Source organism: Coregonus lavaretus (assembly GCF_964263955.1).
Source record: "Coregonus lavaretus genome assembly, chromosome: 8".
NCBI classification, from domain to species: Eukaryota; Metazoa; Chordata; class Actinopteri; order Salmoniformes; family Salmonidae; genus Coregonus; species Coregonus lavaretus.
In genome coordinates, this window is record NC_139995.1 from 5,635,329 (window position 1) to 5,653,906 (window position 18,578).

Below are 18,578 nucleotides of genomic sequence, written 5' to 3' on the forward strand. Positions count from 1 at the left end.
TGGCTCTCACAGACCTGTAACTTCTTCTTTAAGAGGCTCCTCTGTCCTCCACTCATTACATGTATTAACGGCACCTGTTTGAACTTGTTATCAGTATAAAAGACACCTGTCCACAACCTCAAACAGTCACACTCCAAACTCCACTATGGCCATGACCAAAGAGCTGTCAAAGGACACCAGAAACAAAATTGTAGACCTGCACCAGGCTGGGAAGACTGAATCTGCAATAGGTAAGCAGCTTGGTTTGAAGAAATCAACTGTGGGAGCAATTATTAGGAAATGGAAGACATACAAGACCACTGATAATCTCCCTCGATCTGGGGCTCCACACAAGATCTCACCCCGTGGGGTCAAAATGATCACAAGAACGGAGAGCAAAAATCCCAGAACCACACGGGGGGACCTAGTGAATGAACTGCAGAGAGCTGGGACCAAAGTAACAAAGCCTACCATCAGTAACACACTACGCCGCCAGGGACTCAAATCCTGCAGTGCAAATGTGTCCCCCAGCTTAAGCCAGTACATGTCCAGGCCCGTCTGAAGTTTGCTAGAGTGCATTTGGATGATCCAGAAGAGGATTAGGAGAATGTCATATGGTCAGATGAAACCAAAATAGAACTTTTTGGTAAAAACTCAACTCGTCATGTTTGGAGGACAAAGAATGCTGAGTTGCATCCAAAGAACACCATACCTACTGTGAAGCATGGGGGTGGAAACATCATGCTTTGGGGCTGTTTTTCTGCAAAGGGACCAGGACGACTGATCCGTGTAAAGGAAAGAATGAATGGGGCCATGTATCGTGAGATTTTGAGTGAAAACCTCCTTCCATCAGCAAGGGCATTGAAGTTGAAACGTGGCTGGGTCTTTCAGCATGACAATGATCCCAAACACACCGCCCGGGCAACGAAGGAGTGGCTTCGTAAGAAGCATTTTAAGGTCCTGGAGTGGCCTAGCCAGTCTCCAGATCTCAACCCCATAGAAAATCTTTGGAGGAAGTTGAAAGTCCGTGTTGCCCAGCGACAGCCCCAAAACATCACTGCTCTAGAGGAGATCTGCATGGAGGAATGGGCCAAAATACCAGCAACAGTGTGTGAAAACCTTGTGAAAACTTACAGAAAATGTTTGACCTGTGTCATTGCCAACAAAGGGTATATAACAAAGTATTGAGAAACTTTTGTTATTGACCAAATACTTATTTTCCACCATCATTTGCAAATAAATTCATAAAAAATCCTACAATGTGATTTTCTGGAATTGTTTTTCTCATATTGTCTGTCATAGTTGACGTGTACCTACGATGAAAATTACAGGCCTCTCTCATCTTTTTAAGTGGGAGAACTTGCACAATTGGTGGCTGACTAAATACTTTTTTTCCCCACTGTACATATATGGACAAGCAATGACAGAACGGCATGGACTAAGATACAGTAGAATATTATAGAATAGAATGCAGTATATACATATGAGATGAGTAGTGCAAGATATGTAAACATTATTAAAGTGACTAGTGTTCCATTTCTTAAAGTGGCCAGTGATTTCAATAGGCAGCAGCAGCCTCTAATGTGCTAGTGATGGCTATTTAACAGTCTGATGGCCTTGAGATAGAAGCTGTTTTTCATTCTCTCGGTCCCAGCTTTGATGCATCTGTACTGACCTCGCCTTCTGGATGATAGCGGGGTGAACAGGCAGTGGCTCGGGTGGTTGATGTACTTGATGATCTTTTTGGCCTTCCTGTGACATCGGGTGCTGTAGGTGTCTTGGAGGGCGGGTAGTTTGCCCCCGGTAATGCGTTCGGCAGACCGCACCACCCTCTGGAGAGCCCTGCGGTTTCGGCCGGTGCAGTTGCCGTACCAGGCGGTGATACAGCCCGATAGGATGCTCTCAATTGTGCATCTGTAAAAAGTTTGTGAGGGTTTTAGTTGCCAAGACGAATTTCTTCAACCCTTGCTCTACTCGCTGTTGGGACATCGGTCCGAGGAGGTGAGTACAATCTGCTGTGTACCTCAGTGGGAGATTTGGGTAGGGTAGTGCCATTTGCTACCCGGAGCTATTCCCTTTCCTTTCCCCTGTTAGGATTAGTGACGTGTTCCACTTTGGAATACGTTGGGCATGGTTATATTGTTTATCTTTGTGGTGTCCGTGGACGGAGCAGTTGTCTCGGGAGCACATCGGTGGCTTGGGGGGAATCTGCCAGCGTGCTGTTTTTTTTTTCTCCATGCCAGTGGGCTACAGTGTGTAATTACCCACCGCGAATCCGCACAAAGACTAGGGATGAGTTATTGTAGGATTTGGGGAAGCTCCTTATATATCTCATCTCTCTCCTGTGGTGCCCAGTGTGATTGGCGCTTCTCTTGTTGTGGTCCGGTCTGGTGTGCTCAGCAGAGGGATAGAGCGAGATTTTGTTTTAGCAGTTACTTGTGACTATGGCGTCTAATGTAGCGTTCCATCAGAGGAACTGTTAGAATTACAGTACCAATCAAAGGTTTGGACACACCGACTCATTCCAGGGTTTTTATTTATTTTGACCATTTTCTACATTGTAGAATAAAAGTGAAAACATCAAAACTATGAAATAACACATATGGAATCATGTAGTAACTAAAAAAGTTTTTTAAAAATCAAAATATATTTTATATTTGAGATTCTTCAAATAGCCACCCTTTGCCTTGATGACAGCTTTGCACACTTTTGGCATTCTCTCAACCAGCTTCACCTGGAATGCTTTTCCAACAGCCTTTAAGGAGTTACCACATATGCTGCTTTTCCTTCACTCTGCTGTCCGACTCATCCCAAACCATCTCAATTGGGTTGAGGTCGGGGGATTGTGGAGGCCAGGTCATCTGATGAAGCACTCCATCACTCTCCTTCTTGGTAAAATAGCCCATACACAGCCTGGAGGTGTGTTGGGTCATTGTCCCAAACCAGATGGGATGGCGTATCGCTGCAGAATGCTGTGGTAGCCATGCTGGTTAAGTGTGCCTTGAATTCTAAATAAATCACAGACAGTGTCACTAGCAAAGCACCCCCACACAATAACACCTCCTCCATGCTTTACGGTAGAAACATGCAGAGATTATCCGTTCACCCACACCGCGTCTCACAAAGACACAGCGGTTGAAACCAAAAATCTCAAATTTGGACTCCAGACCAAAGGACACATTTCCACCGGTCTAATGTCCATTGCTCGTGTTTCTTGGCCCAAGCAGGTCTCTTCTTATTATTGGTGTCCTTAAGTCGTGGTTTCTTTGCAGCAATTCGACCATGAAGGCCTGATTCACCCAGTCCCCTCTGAATAGTTGATTTTGAGATGTGTCTGTGAGCATTTATTTGGGCTGCAATTTCTGCGGCTAGTAACTGTAATGAACTTATCCTCTTCAGCAGAGGTAACTCTGGATCTTCCATTCCTGTGGTGGTCCACATGAGAGTCCGTTTCATCATAGCGCTTGATGGTTTTTGCGACTGCACTTGAAGAAACTTTCAAAGGTCTTAATTTTCCGTATTGACTGACCTTCATGTCTTAAAGTAATGATGGACTGTCGTTTCTCTCTGCTTATTTGAGCTGTTCTTGCCATAATATGGACTTGGTCTTTTAACAAATAGGGCTATCTTCTGTATACCTTGTCACAACACAAATAATTGGCTCAAATGCATTAAGAAGGAAAGAAATTCCACAAATTAAATTTTAAGAAGGCACACCTGTTAATTGAAATGCATTCCAGGTGACTACCTCATGAAGCTGGTTGAGAGAATGCCAAGAGTGTGCAAAGCTGTCATCAAGGCAAAGGGTGGCTATTTTGAAGAATCTCAAATATAAAATATATTTTGATTTGTTGAACACTTGTTTGGTTACTACATGATTCCATACGTGTTATTTCATAGTTTTGATGTCTTCACTATTATTTTACAATGCAAAAATAAAGAAAAACCCTTCAATGAGTAGGTGTCCAAACTTTTGACTGGTAGTGTGTGTGTGTGTGTATATATATATATATATATATATATATATATATATATATATATATATATATATATATATATATATATATATATATGTACACGTCAACTATGACAGACAAATTGAGACATTTTTTTCCAGAAAATCACATTGTAGGATTTTTAATGAATTTATTTGCAAATTATGGTGGAAAATAAGTATTTGGTCACCTACAAACAAGCAAGATGTCTGTCTCTCACAGACCTGTAACTTCTTCTTTAAGAGGCTCCTCTGTCCTCCACTCGTTACCTGTATTAATGGCACCTGTTTGAACTTGTTATCAGTATAAAAAGACACCTGTCCACAACCCCAAACAGTCACACTCCAAACTCCACTATGGCCAAGACCAAAGAGCTGTCAAAGGACACCAGAAACAAAATTGTAGACCTGCACCAGGCTGGGAAGACTGAATCTGCAATAGGTAAGCAGCTTGGTTTGAAGAAATCAACTGTGGGAGCAATTATTAGGAAATGGAAGACATACAAGACCACTGATAATCTCCCTCGATCTGGGGCTCCACGCAAGATCTCACCCCGTGGGGTCAAAATGATCACAAGAATGGTGAGCAAAAATCCCAGAACCACACGGGGGGACCTAGTGAATGACCTGCAGAGAGCTGGGACCAAAGTAACACACTACGCCGCCAGGGACTCAAATCCTGCAGTGCGAGACGTGTCCCCCTGCTTAAGCCAGTACATGTCCAGGCCCGTCTGAAGTTTGCTAGAGTGCATTTGGATGATCCAGAAGAGGATTGGGAGAATGTCATATGGTCAGATGAAACCAAAATATAACTTTTTGGTAAAAACTCAACTCGTCGTGTTTGGAGGACAAAGAATGCTGAGTTGCATCCAAAGAACACCATACCTACTGTGAAGCATGGGGGTGGAAACATCATGCTTTGGGGCTGTTTTTCTGCAAAGGGACCAGGACGACTGATCCGTGTAAAGGAAAGAATGAATGGGGCCATGTATCGTGAGATTTTGAGTGAAAACCTCCTTCCATCAGCAAGGGCTTTGAAGATGAAACGTGGCTGGGTCTTTCAGCATGACAATGATCCCAAACACACCGCCCGGGAAACGAAGGAGTGGCTTCGTAAGAAGCATTTCAAGGTCCTGGAGTGGCCTAGCCAGTCTCCAGATCTCAACCCCATAGAAAATCTTTGGAGGGAGTTGAAAGTCTGTGTTGCCCAGCGACAGCCCCAAAACATCACTGCTCTAGAGGAGATCTGCATGGAGGAATGGGCCAAAATACCAGCAACAGTGTGGGAAAACCTTGTGAAGACTTACAGAAAACGTTTGACCTGTGTCATTGCCAACAAAGGGTATATAACAAAGTATTGAGAAACTTTTGTTATTGACCAAATACTTATTTTCCACCATAATTGGCAAATAAATTCATAAAAAATCCTACAATGTGATTTTCTGGATTTTTTTTCTCATTTTGTCTGTCATAGTTGACGTGTACCTATGATGAAAATTACAGGCCTCTCTCATCTTTTTAAGTGGGAGAACTTGCACAATTGGTGGCTGACTAAATACTTTTTTTCCCCACTCTATATATATATATATATATATATATATATATATATATATATATATATATATCAGTGCATTCGGAAAGTATTCAGACCCCTTGACTTTTTCCAAATGTTGTTACATTACAGCCTTATTCTAAAATGTATTAAAAATAAATAAAAAATACATCAATCTACACACAAGTCCCCATAATGACAAAGCGAAAATAGGTTATTAGAATTTTTTGCAAATGTATTTACATAAGTATTCAGACTAGGGCTGTTGCGGTGACCGTACTACCGCCACACCGGCGGTCACGAGTCATGAAGGCAGTCAAATTCCACGTTACCATTTAGTCACAGTAATTAGGCTTCTCCAAGCTCTGATGCTGTTAATGGTCATTAGTAGCCTACCAAACTTGCTAACTGCCTGGTACTCAGCACTCTATTGTCCCTCTAATCACTCTGACATCAATGCAAATGTGCTCGAATTTTATTTTTATTTTTTTGTCATTTAGCAGACGCTCTTATCCAGAGCAACTCACAGGAGCAATTAGGGTTAAGTGCCTTGCTCAAGGGCACATCGACAGATTTTTCACCTAGTCGGCTCGGGGATTAGAACCAGCGACCTTTTGGTTACTGGCACAACGCTCTTACCCACTAAGCTACCTGCCGTCCTAATCAAACACTTAATGAGAGCCCATGATCTCATGTTGCGCAATATTTCTATAGGTTATGCAATTGCGTGAGAAAACAGTGTGATGGCCTCTATTAAAAAGAGGAGGATCCCATCAGCTTTCTATAGGTTAGGCCTAATATATTTAATTCTCAACTTTTCTTATATTAAGAACATGCTTATCTTTACAACAGGAGTATAGCCTACCTGGCTGGCATGAAAATGAACCACGGGAAAAGCGTCCTCCATTCGCTATTTAAGTGCATAGATGACGTATTTTTTCTCACTGCCCGTGTTTCGAGACAGGTGCATGACAATGGTCCATTCTAAATCAAAACAAATTTCACACATGTATTATTTAGTATATGTAAAGAAAAGATTAAATCAAGAATAGTCTGATGGGTGACAATATTAGTCTATCACTTGTGAATTATATATTATCACTTGTGAATGATGCCCAGCATAAGGAAAGGAACAATGCCTTTTTTGCGACTTTTTTAAATCATAGTCGCACACCTCATGTAGCTTAGCCCATTGGCCTATATGTTTTGATAAGGTTTGTATCACAACTAAAGTGGCCAAATAACTTCTTAAAATTAAGCACATTCATCTGCTTTACAAGGGGTGTAGAGCCTAACTGGCATACATAAGCAGCGTGTGAGTTTCAAGTTTGGGGAAGATAATTTTCACCATAAAAATGCACCTTTATAATAAAAGCATCACATGTATAATCACATTTGCGGTCACTTTTTATAATGGTGTTTTCCCGCTAATGGAACATTCGCACTTATAGCCTACTGCCATGTGCGCATTGCTGAGCTTATAATGTGAAGAAATAGCCTAATAGTTTATCAACATTTCAAGCTAAACATTCTGATCTGTTGCGTCAGCCACATTGCGTAAAAACATTGTTTTGATGCTAGTGGTTGTATTAATTTGAGATCTATCGTATCCCCAACTGTCTCAGACTATGTTTGGAAAATTCATTTCTGGCACAGAATAGGTTAACTTTTGTACTATGGGGGATTGTAGATTGACATAGGCTAGTGCTTTTGCTGTTCGTTAGGCTTACTCATCTTGTTGGCTGACGAAAAGTAAATGTGGACAGTTCTTCCAATATCTTCAATATGCACCTCGGAATTGGATAAGGACACGCGCAGTTGCGTCCCTGATGTATCTGTCTTCACTTGTAGCCTGTGAGAAAGACCCGATCACGTGATGGAGAGCCATGTGAGTGAGAGGTGCTTCGGAGCGCGCAACACTTGGGGAGAAGGGCACAACGCAGCACTCCGGGCCAAGGGCACAACGGCCACTGGCTGCAAAAGGCATGCATTTTTTTAGGGTGCATTGCGGCTACACAAAGGGGATGCCGCCATAAATTCGAGGCATTATCAAGTGCTTGTCAAATTGTGAATGCGAGACTGATGAAGTGTATACAGCCTGTACAAAAAAGGAGAACCTATTTCTTTGTTAACCGCTCAACACAGAACAGCCGCATGTGCGCACTCCCTCAAATTGTTTGGAGAAAATATCCTTTCTATTTTAATTAGCTTTGTTCAATTGTATTCTTCATACTATAAAATAATAGAAAATAATGCCACGGAATTCTAAGCAAATCTTGTCTGCTAAATGAACTAGTATAGCCCACAGCCATTTGGCATAGCCAGATCAGGACCTAAAATAATGTCACGGTTTCGGCCGAGGCGGCTCCTCCTCCTTGTTCGGGCAGGTTTCGCCGGTCGTCGTCTCCGGAGTTCTAGCTGCCACCGCTCTATGTTTCTTGTTTGTTTGGTTTTGTCTGTTAGTCACACCTGTTTTGTGTTAGGTCTCATTTAGCACCCTATTTAGTTTCCTTGTTGTTAGGTTAGTGTTGTGTGTAATTGTTCGTGTCGTGGTTGCGATACCCGTGTCGGTACGCTATTTTCCTTAGAGTCCTCCTTGTGTGTTAGGAGAGTTTACGCACCTGTGTGTGCGCTCGCATTTACGCCTGTGTGCGTCCTTTTGCCTCCGGGCTGTTTTGGATGTGGTCCTCTGTAGCTCAGCTGGTAGAGCACGGCGCTTGAAACGCCAAGGTAGTGGGTTCGATCCCCGGGACCACCCATACACAAAAATGTATGCACGCATGACTGTAAGTCGCTTTGGATAAAAGCGTCTGCTAAATGGCATATTATTATTATTATTATTATTATTATATATTTTTGTGCTTAAGTAAAGTCTTGTTGGACTTATCCTCTGCTGCCTGCGCCTGATTCTACACCACACCTATACACAGCAACGTGACAGAATTACACACCTTGACATGGAATCAGCAGGAGCACCCGTCGACCCCATGGAGGAGCGTCTCCTTGGTCAAGAGCACCGGATCAACCGAATCGGGCACGCCTTGGAGGGCGTCATGGACACCCTTCGTCGATGGGAGACCAGCGGGGTTCCCACAGCCCCACCTATCGCACCATCACCACCGGACAGCCAGCCCGTCCATCGACCGGAACCCAGTGGGATTCGGCTCTCGCTCCCGAGGGCGTACGACGGCACCGCTGCCGGGTGTCAGGGGTTCCTCTTACAAGTGGAGCTCTACATTGCCACCATACACCCGGCGCCCTCGGGATACGAGAGCGTTTCCGCCCTCATCTCCTGTCTCACCGGCAAGGCGTTGGAGTGGGCCAACGCCGAATGGAGGGGAATAGACGCCGCCACAGTCACCTATGCGGAGTTCTCCCGTCGCTTCCGTGCGGTCTTCGACCATCCACCAGAGGGGAGAGCGGCGGGGGAACGTCTATTCCACCTCCGACAGGGGATGAGGAGCGCTCAGGCGTTTGCGCTGGAGTTCCGGACTCTAGCGGCTGATGCGGGGTGGAATGAGAGGGCCCTCATAGACCACTTCAGATGTAGCCTCCGGGAGGACGTCCGCAGGGAGTTAGCCTGCAGGGACACTACACTAACATTTGACCAGCTGGTGGACATGGCCATTCGACTGGACAACCTGCTGGCGACCCGCGGACGTCCCAGGTGGGGGCCTCCCATTCCACCCTCCAGCGCCTCCGAGCAGTGTCCGATGGAGCTTGGAGGTGCTGGCGCTAGAGGGAGAAGAGGTAGGAGCCCGAGGGGGGCAGTCTCCGGCACCAAGTGTGGGCGCGGAGGGCACACCGCGGCTAGGTGCTGGGGAGGGTCCCCTGGTGAGGGAGAGAGCAGGTCATACAGTGGGGAGTCCACCCAGGTGAGTAGGCGCCCTACTTACCCAGAGCTTTCTGTCGTACACATTACCTTACCTGTTTGTTTCCCACAGGTTGCACCTCGGTCCCAGCATAAGGCGCTAGTCGATTCAGGCGCAGCTGGGAATTTTGTAGATCGGAGATTCTGTGTTAAGTTAGGGATTCCCCTCCTTCCAGTCGAAAAACCCTTTCCTGTACATGCCCTAGATAGTCGTCCGTTAGGATCTGGGTTGATTGGGGAGGTCACAGCGCCACTTAGGATGATGACGCAGGGGGGTCATGAGGAGACGATTCAACTCTATCTGATCGACTCTCCTGCGTATCCGGTGGTACTGGGGCTTCCCTGGTTGATGACCCATGATCCTACTATTTCGTGGCGAGAGAAGGCTCTTAAAGGGTGGTCTGCTCAGTGTGAGGGGTTATGTCTGGGTGTTTCCGTAGGGGCGACCTCGGTGGAGAGTCCGAACCAGATGCCAGCACTGCACATTCCTCCTGAGTATGAGGATTTGGCGCTCGTGTTCAGTAAGACCAGAGCGGCACAGTTGCCACCTCATAGACAAGGGGATTGTGCGATAGACCTCCAGACAGGAGCAGCGCTTCCGCGGAGCCATGTGTATCCTTTGTCACAGGAGGAGAAAAGGGCAATGGAGACTTACATTGCCGAGTCTCTGAGACAGGGATACATACGGTCCTCCACTTCTCCCGCGTCCTCGAGCTTCTTTTTTGTGAAGAAAAAGGATGGAGGTTTGCGTCCGTGTATTGATTACCGCGGTCTCAATCAGGTGACGGTGAAGTACAGCTATCCACTTCCTCTGATTGGGACCATGACGGAGTCCTTACACGGGGCAAGGTTCTTCACAAAATTGGATCTCAGGAGCGCATATAACTTGGTGCGAATTAGGGAGGGCGATGAGTGGAAGACAGCATTTAGTACTACCTCCGGCCATTACGAGTATCTCGTCATGCCATATGGGTTAATGAATGCTCCATCAGTCTTCCAATCGTTTGTAGACGAACTTTTCCGGGACATGCAGGCGCAGGGAGTAGTGGTGTACATAGATGATATTCTTGTGTACAGTGCTACTCGGGCCGAGCATGTAGCCCTGGTGCGCAGGGTATTGAGGAGACTGTTGGAGCATGACCTGTATGTCAAAGCTGAGAAATGTCTGTTCTTCCAGGAGTCAGTTTCCTTTTTGGGTTACCAGTTGTCTGCGTCAGGGGTGAGAATGGAGGTGGACCGAGTGTCCGCCGTGCGTAATTGGCAAACCCCAACTACGGTTAAAGAGGTGCAGCGGTTCTTGGGTTTTGCGAATTACTACCGGAGGTTTATCCGGTGTTTTGGACAGGTGGCAGCTCCCATAACGTCTCTTCTGAAGGGGGGTCCGGTGCGCTTGCAGTGGTCAGCTGAGGCGGACAGGGCCTTTGGGAGACTGAAGGACCTGTTTACCTCGGCGCCGGTGTTGGCGCACCCGGATCCCACTTTACCCTTCCAAGTTGAGGTGGACGCGTCTGAGGCCGGTATCGGGGCAGTTCTTTCTCAACGATCCGGTACACCACCTAAGCTCCGCCCCTGTGCTTTTTATTCTAAGAAGCTCAGTCCGGCGGAGCGGAATTATGACGTAGGGGACAGGGAGCTGTTAGCCGTAGTACAGGCCCTAAAGGTGTGGAGGCATTGGCTTGAGGGGGCTCAGCACCCTTTCCTCATTCTGACCGACCATCGTAACCTGGAATACATTCGGGCAGCTAGGAGACTGAATCCTCGCCAGGCTCGATGGACTATGTTTCTCGCCCGGTTTGTGTTCAAGATCACTTACATCCCTGGGTCCCAGAACGGGAAGGCAGATGCTCTGTCCCGTCGGTATGACACGGAGGAGAGGTGCGTGGAGTCCATTCCCATACTACCGGAGTCTTGTCTGGTGGCACCGGTGGTGTGGGAGGTCGATGCGGAGATCGAGCGGGCGTTGCGCACCGAGCCTAGTCCTCCACAGTGTCCGGTGGGTCGGGTGTACGTACCGCTCGAGGTCCGGGATCGGCTGATTTATTGGGCTCACACGTCCCCCTCCTCTGGACATCCGGGTATTGGCCGGACAGTGCACTGCCTTAGTACGAAGTACTGGTGGCCAACGTTAGCCAGGGATGTGAGGGTTTATGTCTCCTCCTGCTCAGTGTGTGCCCAGTGTAAGGCGCCCAGACACTTGCCCAGGGGTAAATTACAGCCCCTGCCCGTTCCACAACGACCCTGGTCTCACCTCTCGGTGGATTTTGTTACCGATCTTCCCTCCTCACAGGGGAATACCACCATCCTGGTCGTTGTGGATCGGTTCTCGAAGGCCTGTCGTCTCCTTCCCATGCCGGGTCTTCCTACGGCCCTACAGACCGCTGAGGCTCTATTTACTCACGTCTTCCGGCATTACGGGGTGCCCGAGGATATAGTGTCCGATCGAGGCCCCCAGTTTACCTCCAGAGTCTGGAGAGCATTTATGGAACGTTTGGGGGTCTCGGTGAGCCTTACCTCGGGTTACCACCCGGAGAGTAATGGGCAGGTTGAACGAGTCAACCAGGATGTGGGTAGGTTTCTGAGGTCATATTGTCAGGGCCGGCCGGAGGAGTGGGCGAGATATGTGCCCTGGGCCGAGATGGCACAGAACTCTCTCCGCCACTCCTCCACCCAACTAACCCCGTTCCAGTGTGTATTAGGGTACCAGCCGGTTCTGGCACCGTGGCATGAGAGCCAGATCGAGGCCCCCGCTGTGGATGAGTGGGTGCGGCGCTCGGAGGAGACGTGGGACGCTGCACACGTCCATCTGCAGCGTGCCATACGTCGACAGAAGACGAGCGCCGACCTACACCGCAGTGAGGGGCCAGTGTACGCACCTGGAGATCGAGTCTGGCTCTCAACCAGAAACCTGCCCCTCCGCCTGCCCTGCCGGAAGCTGGGTCGGCGGTTTGTGGGGCCTTTTAAAGTCCTGAGGAGATTGAACGAGGTGAGTTACAGGTTAGAACTACCTATTGATTACAAGAATATTAACCCCTCGTTCCATGTGTCTCTCCTCAGGCCGGTGGTAGCTGGTCCACTCCAGGACTTTGAGATTGAGGAGACTCCTCCGCCCCCGTTGGACATCGAGGGGGCTCCGGCGTACACGGTTCGGACCATCCTGGATTCGAGACGCCGGATGGGGGGTCTCCAATATCTCGTGGAGTGGGAGGGGTACGGTCCGGAGGAGCGGTGCTGGGTGCCAAGGAGGGACATTCTGGATCCGTCCCTGATGACCGAATTCCATCGTGGTCATCCTGCGCGCCCTGCTCCGCGTCCCCCTGGTCGTCCCCGAGGCCGGAGGCGGCGCGCGGCTGGAGCCGCGCGTCAAGGGGGGGGTACCATCACGGTTTCGGCCGAGGCGGCTCCTCCTCCTTGTTCGGGCAGGTTTCGCCGGTCGTCGTCTCCGGAGTTCTAGCTGCCACCGCTCTATGTTTCTTGTTTGTTTGGTTTTGTCTGTTAGTCACACCTGTTTTGTGTTAGGTCTCATTTAGCACCCTATTTAGTTTCCTTGTTGTTAGGTTAGTGTTGTGTGTAATTGTTCGTGTCGTGGTTGCGATACCCGTGTCGGTACGCTATTTTCCTTAGAGTCCTCCTTGTGTGTTAGGAGAGTTTACGCACCTGTGTGTGCGCTCGCATTTACGCCTGTGTGCGTCCTTTTGCCTCCGGGCTGTTTTGGATGTGGTCCTCTGTAGCTCAGCTGGTAGAGCACGGCGCTTGAAACGCCAAGGTAGTGGGTTCGATCCCCGGGACCACCCATACACAAAAATGTATGCACGCATGACTGTAAGTCGCTTTGGATAAAAGCGTCTGCTAAATGGCATATTATTATTATTATTATTATTATTATATATTTTTGTGCTTAAGTAAAGTCTTGTTGGACTTATCCTCTGCTGCCTGCGCCTGATTCTACACCACACCTATACACAGCAACGTGACAAATAAGGACAACTCAGAGTATGTTATTTTGTTCTTCTGAAATAGACTACATTTTCTTCATATCATGCTTCTTTAGACCTGTCTAAAATAAATAATGGATTCATTTAGAAGGTGTAGGCTATATTACATGGATTTATTATACTTTTTAAAATGTAGATGTTCCAAACGTCTGCATCAGTGGCTTGTAGGCTATGTGTGGAAGCCAGGAGATACTAAATGTGTTTATGTTAATTAACGGTCAATTACCCGTGAGACCGACAGTTATTTGCTTGACAATCACCAGCTAACAAAATGTTGTGACCGCCACAGCCCTAATTCAGGACCTTTGCTATAAGACTTGAAATTGAGCTCAGGTGCATCCTGTTTCCATTAATCATCCTTTAGATGTTTCTACAACTTCATTGGAATCCACCTGTGGTAAATTCAATTGATTGGACATGATTTGGAAAGGCACACACCTGTCTATATAAGGTTGACAGTGCATGTCAGAGCAAATACCAAGCCATGAGGTCGAAGGAATTGTCCGCAGAGCTCCGAGACAGGACTGGGGAAGGGTACTAAAACATTTCTGCAGCATTGAACGTCCCCAAGAACACAGTGGCCTCCATCATTCTTAAATGGAAGAAGTTTGGAACCACCAAGGCTCTTCCTAGTGCTGGCCACCCGGCCAAACTGAGCAATCAGGGGAGAAGGGCCTTGGTCAGGGAGGTGACCAAAAACCTCCTGTAGCTCAGTTGGTAGAGCATGGCGCTTGCAACGCCAGGGTTGTGGGTTCGTTTCCCACGGGGGGGCAGTATGAAAAATGTATGCACTCACTAACTGTAAGTCGCTCTGGATAAGAGCGTCTGCTAAATGACTAAAAATGTAAATCACTCTGATAGAGCTCCAGTTCCTCTGTGGAGATGGGAGAACCTTCCAGAAGGACAACCATCTCTGCAGCACTCCACAAATCAGGTATTTATGATAGAGTGGCCAGACAGAAGCCACTCCTCAGTAAAAGGCACATGACAGCCCGCTTGGAGTTTGCCAAAAGGCACCTAAAGGACTCTCAGACCATGAGAAACAAGATTCTCTGGTCTGATGAAACCAAGATGGAACTCTTTGGCCTGAATGCCAAGAGACACGTCTGGAGGAAACCTGGCACCATCCCTACGGTGAAGCATGGTGGTGGCAGCATCATGCTGTGGGGATGTTTTTCAGCAGCAAGGACTGGGAGACTAGTCAGGATCGAGGGACAGATGAATGGAGCAAAGTACAGAGAGATCCTTGATGAAAACCTGCTCCGGAGCGCTCAGGACCTCAGACTGGGGCGAAGGTTCACCTTCCAACAGGACAACAGCCCTAAGCACACAGCCAAAACAACGCATGAGTGGCTTCGGGATAAGTCTCTGACTGTCCTTGAGTGGCCCAGCCAGAGCCTCGGACTTGAACCCGTCGTACATCTCTGGAGAGACCTGAAAATAGCTGTGCAGCGACGCTCCCCATCCAACCTGACAGAGCTTGAGAGGATCTGCAGAGAAGAATGGGAGAAACACCCCAAATACAGGTGTGCCAAGCTTGTAGCGTCATACACAAGAAGACTCGAGGCTGTAATCGCTGCCAAAGGTGCTTCAACAAAGTACTGAGTAAAGGGTCTGAATAATTACGTAAATGTGATATTTCAGTAGTTCTTTGATTTTTTTGCAAAAATTCTAAAAACCTGTTTTAGCTTTGTCATTATGGGACAGAGAGGCTGAGCACGTGTGTAGATTGATTGAGGGCAAAAAACAACAACAATTTAATCCATTTCATAATAAGGTAACGTAACAAAATGTGGAAAAAGTCAAGGGGTCTGAACACTTTCCAAATGTGTGCTGTTTTTAAATGTATGTTCTGTCCTTGAGCTGTTCTTGTCTATTAATGTTATGTAATGTTTCATGTTCTGTGTGGACCCCAGGAAGAGTAGCTGCGACTTTTGCAACAGCTAATGGCGATCCTAAAAAAATACCAAAATGGTAGATTAGAAGAGCAGGGGTACTGACTGGCAGATGGTGTTGGGGCTGAAGAGGTATGTTCCACTGGGAAGGAGCAGGGTAGGCAAGGCTGGACGGCTGAGGTAGGGCACCACTCTCTCTGGAAAACACAACAAACAACAACCATTATCCTACAGTTTAGAAGTACAGGTAACTGTAAACAACTCAATTAACAAATTAACCATAGTTATTCGCTAACGACCACTTTGCATAACGTTTAAAGCCCAGGCTTACACAGTGTTATTACACATTAGTATAGAGTTTTTAAAATGTTATATAATTTGTAGAGGTCAAATGACAGGAGACAACTTCACATAAGGTGGTGGAACAGAAATACCCATGTGGATTGTTTATTTTTCTCAAATGTAGCACAAATGAAATGTCCTTTGTAAGGCTCAGGCTCAGCATATTTCACCAGAGTCAGATGAACTCGTGGATACCATTTTTATCTCTGCGTGCAGTTTGATGGAAGTTGCTAACTAGCACTAGCACAATGTCTGGAAGTCTATAGGAATATGCTAGCATGCTAGTAGATAGATACTCATAGACTTCCAGTCATTTCGCTAACGCAAGTTGGCATTGGCTCACGGAACTACCTCTAACTTCCTTCATACCAGACACAGAGACATACAAATGGTATCCACAAGTTCATCTGACTCTGGGTTAGTAGATAAAGAGTATTATTGCCAATATATCATGTATAATAGAAGGTCATTAATTAATTGTTTGTTCATGTTCACATGGCTCCCTTGAGAATTAGACCCTGGTCTCAATGGTGACCCCTCTCTAAATAAAAGTTAACTAAAGAAATTCAACTGGGAAACGTCCATGGCAGGCATTGTTGTCACATTAGCTTGCTACATAACTTCTGAGTGATAGGAAGCACGAGCACCACCACCACCAATCAGCCTACACCACTGTGCACACACCTGTGGTTACTATGGCAACTAGCGTAGTCATGTCAGCAAATGACCGCTGTCTGAACACACATAAATCCGATTTGGTCACTTGGAACTTGCTGTTTGGGCAGTCAGTATTCTAAAACGGATTTGAAAAATACAACTGATTTGAGCATTAAGGCCTTCAGTGTGAACAAGGTTTTAGTAACCTAGCTACAGCTAGTGCCCTTATTTTTTACAGCAGGGTTTCCAAACCTCGGCCCTAGCACTACACAGCTGATTCAAATAACCAACTCATCATCAAACTTATTTGAATCAGCTGGGGGTGGGCAGGACCGAGTTTTGGGAAACCTTGATAAAGGACATATAACGTTAGCTCGAGCCATCAATCAATTCATCTGACTAGTAATAACTCCATTCACCATGTGTTGGTAAGCAAACGGGCTAACTGATGAATAACGTAGCTGGCTAGCACCCCCAACTAGTTTATTACCTTACCTTCGTGGTTGACATGTTGAACGTCACATTTGACTGTAAATTCTAGCACTGCTCCTAAGACCTAAACACAGCGCGGATTTATGTCACTCACGAACAGTTTAATTTGGCCACCTGTATTCAAATGCTTTTGTGTTGAAATGTGTAGCTATATTTAACTCGTTAAAGGACCGAAAATATAAAGAAATATAAAGAAAGATATGACAGCATGAAACTGCCGGTGACTTCATGTAACCACTGTTCAATTGCCCTTTTGCAAATGGCGCATATTGTAGTATTCTAAAGCATACCACATCCATAAAATCTATGCAATCAGACTCTACATAGAACTACAAATTCCATCAGCAATCAATGAAACTTAGGTACAACGAACAGACACTCAAACGCCCCCAAAATCACATTGGTTAATGAGAAATCACACGGGACTTTTCAGCCAATCGATGGCCAACTACGTAAATGTACTGTACCTTGACAGATCGTTTTATCATCTGAACGATAATTAATATTATAACCAACAGGTTTAATTCCATGTATTCATATTAAAAATCTATAAACGTATAGTGTGCACATTTTATACACATTGAAACAAGCCCTCACCATCCACATTTGTGAAGCTCAAATGGATTTCAGTTTTTTAAACTGCATCACATGATAGAGGAGAACTTGACCAAGGCGCAAATAGCACACATCACTGGAGGCTGCGAGCGCGATAATTTCTGGACACTGTTCGCTCCCTACTGTACGGTCCGGATCAGTTTTTTTGTATAGCAATAATAATTGATGACACTCGCCGCACCGACATCCTAAAGGTGAGAACTGTTTTCTTGTAAATGTTCTAACATGCAAGTAAAAAAAGATAAAAAATAATTTATAAAGTAATTTATAACATAATACATTTTAAGTTATGTCAGTTATCTAAGTTTTGATAAGTAATGTTTCTGTACTTTATCCTTACTTTACAGATATATTGTATTGTTATAAATAGATCTGAACAATCATATTAAACTTGTTATTGAAAACATACCTGCTCGGCTGCTTGCATGCACTGAAATGCACTGACAATGATGAGGCTGACATTAGCAAATAAATTGGGGTTATGTATACTTAATGTTAAATCAGGTGAAGTATAGCCAGTTATGTGCATTATGTATGAGGGTGCAATACATATGATCTCAAGCTGATGGGGTGTCTGGAGCTGATGTAGGCTTGTGGGTGAAACCTCATCTTTGGCCCTTATGTAGAGGCTCAACTCAAAGTTGCTCAGTTGTTGACATGTTACACATATACAACAGAAGTTGTTACTGCTGTAAAATTTGAGTGTTCATAATCTCCCCCCCCCCCCCCCCCCCCCCCCCAACCATAATACCATACAAAAATATAAAATGTTTCACCAAGTTTTCTTGTTATTTTTCACATCCTGTAGCTTATGGTTTGTTTCATTTCAGTCTCTAGCTTCACTGAGGTGTCCTTTGAGGTTGAGAGCGTGAACTCAGCTTTGTGGTTTTAAATGTACTGAGACCGTCATCAAACTTCAGTTGTACTCTTCTATATTTCATCACTGCAGTAGAATAGCCTATTGTATTATTCTCAATCTTCCCCTCAGTTTTTCTCAGCTCAAATAGCAAAAAAATGATGACGTAAATAATCTATAAAGGCTTTGAAGCAGCATGACTGAGTCTGAGAAGTGAGAAGCCTCTTTGTCTGTAGCCTAGTTTATTGCTCATTTGCATGTTTCACTTACACTACTTTGACTAAAGGTACAGCCAATAAAAAAGCATGCACGGGATCAGATTGAATGGGAACA

General features: G+C 45.9%; 1 long non-coding RNA gene across 1 annotated transcript; it reads right to left on the reverse strand.

Annotated features, from left to right (window-relative positions):
• Positions 1-1,579: 1,579 nt before the first annotated feature.
• Positions 1,580-16,993, reverse strand: LOC311134406. Its single transcript, XR_014613689.1, has 3 exons — positions 16,778-16,993; positions 15,390-15,480; positions 1,580-1,893 (listed from the first exon to the last, which is right to left on the reverse strand). It is a non-coding gene; the product is annotated as an uncharacterized lncRNA (long non-coding RNA).
• Positions 16,994-18,578: the final 1,585 nt, after the last annotated feature.